The sequence below is a fragment of the Elephantulus edwardii genome, unplaced genomic scaffold (genome assembly GCF_000299155.1).
Source record: "Elephantulus edwardii isolate Elephantulus edwardi_28Jun2011 unplaced genomic scaffold, EleEdw1.0 scaffold00111, whole genome shotgun sequence".
NCBI lineage: Eukaryota > Metazoa > Chordata > Mammalia > Macroscelidea > Macroscelididae > Elephantulus > Elephantulus edwardii.
The window spans coordinates 7,738,621-7,749,100 of NW_006399861.1; positions in this window are offsets into that span (position 1 = coordinate 7,738,621).

Here is a 10,480-nt window from a genome sequence, read left to right on the forward strand (position 1 = left end):
TTTGCTTTGTCTCTCCATGCTGCCCTTCGAAAACTTCTGTTCAGAACTTAACATCTTTAGTTCTTTCCATTGCTTTGGCATCTTGGCACACTAGTGCAATATTCAGAGTCTCTTCTGACATCTATTTTGGCCTTTGCTTCTTCTTCTATCTGTGTAATGACCTTTTGTATTCTTTCTTTTTTGTTTATTACTCATGGATGATATTCTTGATATACTCTCACAGCTTATTAGTATTCAAGACCTCAAACCTGTTCCTGAGATGATCTTTAAATTCAGAAAGGATGTACTCAAAGTTAAATTTTGGTTCTTAAGGATTATATTTTATTTTCTTTAGCTTCAGTTTGAACTCGCACACAAGTAGTTGATGATCTGATCCACAATCAGCACCTGGCCTAGTTTTCACAGCTGATGTTGAGTTTCCCCAAAGGTTTTCCCCACATGTATGATCAGTCTTATTCCTGTCTAGGCCAACAGGTGAGATCCATGTCTATAGTCACCATTTGTGTTTCTTATAAAAAATTATTGTTTGTACAAAATTCTATCATTCTATCTCCAGTCTCACTTCTGCCACCAAGTCCATGTTTCCCGACTACCAATCCTTCTTCCTAGTTCCTAACTTTTGTTTTCCCGTCACCTATTGTTAGTTCATCCTTTTGGCATGTTCAATTGCTTACCATAAGCAATAGTTAATAGAAGTCATCTATGTCCTCCTCTTTGGCTCTGGTTGTTGTTGCATGAATTTGAATGATAGTGGTATTAACAGGTATTCCTTGTATGCCAATGAATATTACCTTATCATTCACTATACTGTATTTAATTATAGGTCTATTATTATTTTTGTTTTGTGCTGAGTCACCTGTAACCCTATGCAGAACAGCTCTGAACCCTGTCCTGTCCTGAGCCGGGCTTACTGACTCCAACACAACTAGCCCCATCACCCTGGTTAGTGTATCTAAAAATGGTCTTTTTATCTATGAATGTGATCCCATTTTTTTCTCACTGTTTCATTTCCAGCATAATTGATCATAGGACTGCCTGATTAAAAATGCTCCATGCCAATCTGTTTCATTTTGCCAAAGCCTAGTATATCAATATTTATGCAGTCCATTTCTTCCTTAATAATTTCCAATTTTGCTACATTTATATTTCTTACATTCCATGTTCCAATCATTAGGGTTTGTTTCCAACTGTTTCTCCTTCTTTGTGATTCCCAAAGATCATCTTGTCTTCACTCATTAGTGTTCAAGGCCTGTTCCTGAGAGAGTTTTTAAATTCAGGAGGGATAGACTCAAAGTCAAACTTTTATTCTTGTGGATTTGGTTTGATTTTCTTTAGCTTCAGTTCGAATTTAGGTACAAGTAGTTGATGGTCTAATCCATAATCTGCAACTGGCCTAGTTTTCAGAGATGATGTTGAGCTTTTCCAATAATTTTTCCCACATACATAATCAATCTTATTCCTCTGTAGGCCATCATCAGGTGAGGTCCATGTGTATAGTCCTCTTTTGTGTTTCTTGTAAATTATGCTTACAATGAATAAGTCATTGATTTTACAGAATTCTTTCATTCTGTATCCTGCTTCCATTCTGTCACCTAGTCCACATTTCTTGATTACTAATCCTTCCTCTCCATTTTCAACATTCGCATCCCATTCATGACTCCTAGTCAATACTATATTTAAAATATTTGCCAGGACAATATGTCAAGAGACGAAAATAAGAAGCATACAGATCAGCATAGAATGGTGAAACTGTCACTATATGCAGATGATATGATAGTGTACAAGAAAACCACAATAACTCAACAACAACAACAAAAACCTATTAGAAGTAATAGACTGATTTAGTAGAGTGGCAGAATACAAGATCAATATACAAAAATCAATGGGATTACTCCATGGTAGCAAAGAAAACACAGAGAAAGAAAATAAGAAAGAAACACTATAATAGCCAATCACAATTTGAATTCTTAGGAATAATCCTAACTAGAGATACAAAAGGCCTTTATAAAGAAAATTGCAAAGCACTTATCTGAGAAACAGTAGATTTAAATAAATGAAAAAATCATCCCTATTCATGGATAGTAACTCTCAATATAGTAAAAATTACAATCTACAAAAAGCAATCTACATGTTCAGTGCAATCCCAATACAGATACTTAATTCATTTTTCAGAGAGATAGAAAATGCAATTGGCAAGTTTATTTGAAAAGGAGACCTCAAATAAGCAAAACACTTCTGAAAGCCAAGAATGAAGTAGGAGGCATTGCGTTCTTTGATCACAAAATCTACTGTACTGTTGTACGCACTGGTATAATGATAGGCACATAGAACAATAGAATAGAATCAAGAACCCAGAAATTAACCTATCTGTCTACAGTCAAATCATATTCAACAAGAAAATAAAACCTATAAAATGGGGAAATGACAACTACTTCAACAAATAGTGCTGAAAAAACTGGACAATTACTTGCAGAAAGCTAAAGCAGGATCCACACCTCTGTCCATATACAAAAATCAATTGAAGGTAGATCAGACACCTAGAGGTAAGCCCAAGATCATAAGCTACAAAGTGGGATCAGTTTTAGAAGGTCAAATCCGTGTTACAAAGAGTCTGACAAATACAGCCAGAAATACACAATCATGAGAGGACAAAATTGATTATTTGTGTCTTTTAAATATTAAACCCTTGTACACTTTTTTTGGTAAACTTTTTTAAAACTAGGTGAAAAGAAAATCTGCTGACTCAGAAAAAATATTTGTCAATACCATCTCAGACAAGGGACTAATAATAAAGTTTACAGAGTACTATAGAGCTTCCACAAGAAAAAGACAGATAACACAATTACAAAATGGACAAAAGACATGGAAAGACTTTTCACAGTGGAAGACATTTCAATGATCAACAGACACATGAAGAAATGCTCAAGATTACTGACAATAAAAGAGACGCAAATCACAATTACAGTGAGATACCATATCATCTCAGTAAAAGTGGCAAATTTTAACAGGAAAGCAAACAATAAATGTTGCAGTTGATTAAGAAATTGTAACTCTCATACACTGGTGGAAAGAAAGATTGTAAAATGGTCCAATCACTCTGGAAAACATTTTGACGTTTCCTCAAAAAGCTGGATATAGAAATAGAATATGACCCAACTACTACACTGCTAGAAGTAGATCCCAAACAAATTACAACTGAGACACAAACAGAGATTTGTACACCAATGTTCATAATAGTGTTTTCACCATTGCAAGAATATGGAAAGTGTCCAAATGTTCAACCACAACTGAGTGGATTGAGAAATTGTGGTACAGTCACATGATGGAATATGCAGCGCTGAGGAGCAATGTTTTAAAAATTACTGCATAACATGGGAAGGCCTGGAGAGCATTACGCTGAGTGAATTAACTCAGTTTCATAAAGACAAATACTATATAATACCATTACTGTAGAAAGGCAATATAACTAGTAAAATGTGCATAAGAATCCAAGGAGGGTAAGTTGAGAACACAGGGGTGAACACAGACGGGGGAAATAATGGAATCACACAATTAAGTGAGTGGATGAGGAAGGTAAAGAAAATGGGAAAGATCCATCAGGGATCTGGAAAGAGTGTAATGGTGGGCTTAGTTCAATGGTGATTAATTTTATAAAGCATAATGAATGAGAATGAGTGTATAAAACACAATGTGAATGAAAGATAGTGTGCCACATAATGTATAGGAACTCTGTAAGTAAACATATATAAAATGAAATTTGTTGTTGTGTTATGCAATGTCTAGTTGCCTGTGACTTATAGAGACCCTGTGTACAACAGTCCTAAACCCTGCTCTGTCCTGTGCCAGTTTCACTGTCTCCGACACACCCACCCCCATTACTCCATTCACTGAATCAGTCTACTTCATAGAGGGTCTTCCTCTCCTGAGCTGTCCCTCCACCCTCCCAAGCATAACGTCCCTTTCCAAGGACTGGGAAAAAAAACCAAAACCACCCACAAATGGCGATTATACACTTGGATCTCACCTGATAGTCTGCACAGGAATCAGTTTGATTACACTTGTGAAAAGAATCATTGGAGAAATTCTATATGAGCTTTGTAAACTAGGCTACGCTTTGATTGTGGAACAATCAACTACTCACTTGCAAGTTCAAGTGAAGTTAAAGAAAATGAAAACAAATCCACAAGACCCAAAAATTGACCTTGAGCCTATCCAATCTGAGTTTAAAATAATCTCGGGAACAAGATGGAGTCTTTGAACACTAATAAAAAAAGACTAGATCCGCTATGGAAGCTATCAAGAATATAATTCACAAAGAATGTAAAAAGTCATTACGAAGACAAAAGAGGAAGAAAAGATCAAGATGAATGGGGAAAACATTGGCAAATTAAGAGGCTGAACAGAAGATTTCAAAGGGGAGATCAGAAAAACAAAGTATTATAATAAAATGTGAAAAGAGCTGGAGTAAGAAAATCAAAAGGGACAAACTTGCTCAGCATTTCTTCAGCTGAAGAAACTGAAGAACAAGTTCAAACCTCGAGTTTAATGATTAAGGTTTCTGTGGACAAAATATTGGATGACAAAGCATCATAAGAAGATGGAGGGAGTATGCAGAGTCACTGATCAAAAGAATTGGCTGACACAGAAGAATTTCAGGAAATAACATGTGATTAAGAGGGAATGGTGATAAAGGAGGGAGTTCAAATTGCTCTAAAAAAATGGCAAAAAGTAAGGCCCCAAGAATTGAAGGACTACCAAATGATGCATTTCAATGAATAGATGCTGCCCTGGACGTGCTTACCAGGTTGTGCTAAGAAATTTGAAAAACAACTACTTGGCTAACTGATTCAAAGAGATCCATATTTATTCCCATTCCAAAAATTGGTGATACAACAGAATGTGGAAATTATCAAATAGTATTACTGATATCACACGTAAGCAAACTCCCGCTGTAGATTCAAACTAACTGGAACAAGCACATCAATAGAAAATTACCAGAAATACAAGCTGGATTTAGAAGAGGCTGTAGCATTAGGGACATTAAAGCTAATGTCATATGGATCTTAGCTGAAACCAGAGAGTACCAGAGAAACGTCTATCTGTGTCTCATTGTCAATGCAAAAGCATTTTAATGTATTCATCACAACAAATTGTGGCTATCATTAAGAATTGGGATCTTGGAACATCTGATTGTGCTCATGAAAAAACCTACACTTGCAACAGAAAGCAGTCATCACAATAGATCAATGAAACACTTCATGATTCAAAATTAGGAAAGGAATGTGTCAGGGATGTGTCTTGCCTCCATACTTTTTTCAGTCTATGTGTGGAACAGATCATTCGAGATGCTGAACTTTATGAAGAGGAATAGACTGATTATGCAGATGACAGAATCTTGCTTGACAGAACCTTGCTGAAGTGCTTGCTTAGAAGACCAAGGACTGTAGTCTTTAATATGGATCAAAAGTCAACATGAAGAACACACAGATTCTCTCTCATCAGTGTGCCAATAGGCAGCACAATGAGAGATGGAGAAGAGATTGCGTTTGAACAGCTTGCTTGGCTTCACAATCAACATTCTTGGCACCAGCAATCAGAAGATTAAAACACTAATTTTCATTGGCAAGTTCTGCCCTCAGAGGCCTCTTCAGAGTACCTCCAGAGGGACTAGTCCTTGGAGGAGAGTATTCTTGGAAAAATGGAAGCACAGCACAAGAGAGGAAGACCCAGGAGAAGAATAATTGACACATTAACGGAGGCATTAAGGGTAGATGTGTCAGAGATAGTGAAACTGTCTCAGAATAGGATAGAGGTCAGAGCTATTGTACATAGGGCCGCTGTGATGCGCAAGTGTCTTGACAGCACATAATAACACCAATAGCATGGCCTTTATGCATTAGATATCAGTAGCTATCCGGTAATTATGCCAATCAAAAGATTTCTAAATGTTGGAAAATGTCCCTTAGCAAGGGTCACAAAACCCACCCAGGGCGTGGAACCATTGTCTCAAACAAAATATTCCAAATAGCATCATGAGCTGTTTGTAGATATGTTGCAGTATTGATCACTCAGCACTTGGGAATATAGATGAGGTCTAAAGAGTGCAGAGTCCACAAACCAGTTATATGCAACCACAAGCAATTTTCTTCAGTTACCTGCAAATTAAAAGAAAATCCACTCCTATAATAAACTAGACTATACCATATATGATTAATATACCATATAGTGCCAAAATAACAAAAATTTTTTTCTTGAAACAAGTGCAGACAGAATATGGGGGTTTTTTTTGGTTTAGGTTTTTTTTTTTTTTAAAAAGAAATTATAATAGTGAGACTTCATCTCACATAATTTGTGTGTGGTATCAGGAGAGGCTATTCCTGGAGAAATAGATCATGCTTGATAAATTAGAGGGTCAGCAAAAACCAGAAAGATCCTCAGCAAGATAAACTGATCCCGTCACTGCAAAAAATGAACTTAGCACAGCAGAGATTGTGAGAATGACACAGGATTGGTCACACTATCATTCTAGTGCACATTATGTTACAACTCAAAGGCATCTAGGAACAGTTATTATTGTTGTGTATCACTGAGTCAGAACCTATCCACAGTTGGTCCTCTAAAGGGTTTTCAGAGGCTGTAATTCACAGTGGAGTAGAATGAATGTGAGGATCCAAAGGGAGGGGGAAGGTGGAAATAGACGTGTGGATGGGGGAGTAGGGTGTTAATCATAGCGTTGCACAGTTCACTGGGTGCGTGGAGTGAAGGAAATGGGAAGGATGTTTTGTGAAAAACAATATATTCAAACTTTATAAATAAATCAGAATAAAATTTTTTTAAAAGGAAAAAATCACACTGGAATAGAATATTAATCCTTCTCTTGTTGAGCAGCTAGTGGATTTGAACCATGTACCTTTGTATGGGCAGTGTGACTCCTTACCACTAAGCCACCAGAGCTCAGCAACAATAATAATACATGTTCCTGTTAGTACCATGGAGTAACTTTCCACTCATAGTGACCCTATGCACATCAGCTCTGAAACCTACTCTATGCTCGCCAACAGTATTGTCTCTTGACACACGTACCTCCATTACCCCAGTCACTCAATCAATCCATCTCATCCAGGGTCTTCTTCTCTGTGCTGTCCCTCAACCCTTCCAAGCATGATGTCCCTCTCCAAAGACTGGTCACTCCTGGCAACATGCCCAAAGTATGTCAGATAAAATTTCAGAATCCTTGCCTCCAAAGAGCAGCCTGGTTTCATCCTCTCTAAGACAAACCTACTTGTTCTCCTAGCAGTCCATGGTATATTCAATACTCTTCTCCAGTACCACATCTCAAAGGCATCAATTTTCCTTCTGTCATTGTCGACAGCTTTCTGACACATAGGAAGTAATTGTGAAGACCATGGCCTGGATCAAGGGCACCTTAATCTCCAGACTGACATAATTGCTCTTCAGTACTCTCTGAAGAGATCGCTGACAGCAGACTTTCCCACTGCAATTTATCTTTTAATTTCCTGGCTGCTGGTACTACAAATACTCATGATGCTGTCAACTGGGCCAGTGGTGAGAATCTTTTTTGTGATTTTGAGCTTCAATCCATATTGAAGGCTTCAGTCCTTGACCTTCTGCGGTAAGGGCTTCCCATACTCCTCAGTTTCAGTAAGCAGGATTTTGTCATCTGCATAACACAGATTGTTGATGAGTCTTCCTTCAATCTTGATGTCACATTTCTCCTAAAAGTCTAGCCTCCTAGATGGCCTGTTCAGTGTGTAAATTGAAAAGGTAAGGAGATAGGACACATTCCCTTCCCAATTTTGAACCCTGCTCTGTTCTAATAACTGACTCCTCGTCCAAGTATAAATTTCACATAAACACAATCAAATGTTCTGGGATTTCCATTCTTCTTAGAGTTAGCCACAGTTTATTGTGATCCACACAGTAAAATTCCTTTGTATAGTCAGTCAAACACAGACATACCTCTGGTACTCTCTGCTTTCAGCCAAGATACATCTAATGTTGGCTATGATGCCCCAAGTACAATGACCTCTTCTAAATCTAGCCTGTACGTCTGGTAGTTCTCTGATGATGTCTCATTTCAGTAATGTTTAGATAATTTTCATCAGAATCTTGCTTGTATGTGATATTAATGATAATTTGTACACTCTGTCAGGTCACCTTTTTATTGGAATAGGAACAAATATGGATCTCTTCTCATTAGTTGGCCAGGTCGTGGTCTTCCAGATTTCTTGGCACAACTTAGTGAGTACATTCAGGGAGGCATCTGTTTATTGAAATATGTCAATTGATATGCTGTCAGTTCCTAGAACCTTGTTTTTTGCCAGTTCTTTCAGAGCAGCTTGAATGTCTTCTTTCATCACCATATGCTCTTGTTCATATGTTGTTTCATGAAATTCTTCTGTGTCAGCCAATGCCATTTGGTACAGTGACTCAGTATTGCTTCATGGATCATTTACTCTTCTGCTCAAAGCATCCTTAAGTACTGTAACTCAAAGTTTGAATTTGTACTTCAGTTCCTTCAGCTTAACAAATGCTGAGTGAGTTTGGCCCTTTTTATTTTCTGACTCCAGCTCTTTACACATCTCATTATAATACTTTGTCTTCCTGGGCTATCATTTGAAATCTTCTGTTCAACACTTTGCTTTCTTGATTTCTTCCCTTTCTTTGGCTTCTCAGCACTCTAGTGTAATATTCAGGGTCTTGTGTGATATCCATCTTGGTTTTTTCTTCTTCCTCTGTCCTTTGCATTCTTCGTGGATGATATTCTTTATATCCTTCCACAGCTTATCTGGTATTCGCTTATTAGTGTTCAAAACCTCAAACATGTTCCTGAAATGTTTTTGAAATTCAAGTTGAATAGACTCCAGGTCAAATTTTGGTTCTTGTAGATTTGATTAAAAAAATTTTTTAGCTTCAGCTTGAATATTAATTCATTGTGAACTTTAAATTATTGTTATTGTTATGTGCCATTGAGTCTAGTACAACTCACAGCAACCCCCAAAAAAATCTGAACCTTGCTTTATCCCGTATGATCCTCACAGGTCCTAACACAATAGCCCGTTGCAACAATCACTGTGCCTATCCACTTAGTTAAAGTCTTCCTCTTCTTTGGTGGCTCTCTACCATTCCCAGCAACATGTCTCTCTCCAAGGAATGATACCTCCTATCAACATGCCCAAAGTATGTGAAGCAAAGTTTCATCATTTTTGCCTCCAAAGAGCGCTCCAGCTCCACTGTCACCAAGACATATCTGTTTGTTCTTTTGGCTGTCCATGGGATATTCATTAATTTAATCCAACACCATAGCTCAAAGGCATAAATTCTTTTTCTCTCATCCCAATTCATTCTCCAGCTCTCAGATGCATAGGAAGTGATCAGAACAACTATGACCTGAATCAGGCAGACTTTAATTCTCAAAGTGACATCAGTATTCCTCAATAATTTGAAGTGGTCCCAAACTGCAGATTTTCCCAGTACAATGCATCTCCTTATTTCTTGACAGCTGGTACCAATCTTCTTTTCTCCAACCATCAGGACATTTCTTATCAGTCCAGTGCTAAGAATCTTTGTCTTCGTGACACTGAAATGCAATCATTACCACACTGAGATGCAATCCATACCAAAGGCTGCATTCCTTGATCTTCTGCAACAAGTGCTTCAAGTCCTCCTCACTTTCAGCAAGCAAGGTTGTGCCATCTGCATAACACAGGTTATTAATGAATCTCCTTTAAATCCTGATGCCACACTTCTCTCCATAGTGCCCAGCTTGTCAGATAATTGGCTTAGCCTACAGATTGAATAGGTATGGAGAGAGAATATAATCTGACACACTGCCTTCTCTTTTAAATCATGCACTGTTCCCCCACTCTGTTCACCTCCAGGTTCAGGTACAGGTTTTGCATGAGCACAGTTAAGTACTCCGGGATTCCCATTCTTCTTACTGTCAGCCACCACTTATTGTGACCCACAGACTATGTCTTTGCATAGTCAAGAAAGCTCAAAGATACATCCTTCTGATATTTCTTACTGTCATCCAGGATCCATCTGACATCAGCAATGATATCCTTGGAGCAATAGCCTTTCTAAATCTTACTTGAACTACTGGCCCAGATTGCAAGTCAGTTGAGATGAGGATAAATAATAACAAACATCATTTAATAATTGGAACATTAATGTGCATAGCTTGAATGTTGGAAACAGGAAATTGTTGAAAATGAAATGGAACACATGAACGTTGACATAGTAGGCATTAGTGAGATGAAATGGACCAGCTACGGCCACTTTGAATCAGATAATCATATGGTATACTATGCAGGGAATGAAAAAGAGACGAAGAATGGTGTTGCATTCATAGTCTAAAAGTCAATTTCAAGTTCTGTACTAAAGTACAATGTTGTGGGTGACAGTGTAGTATCCATATGCATACAAAGAAGACTAGTTAACATTACTATTATTCAAA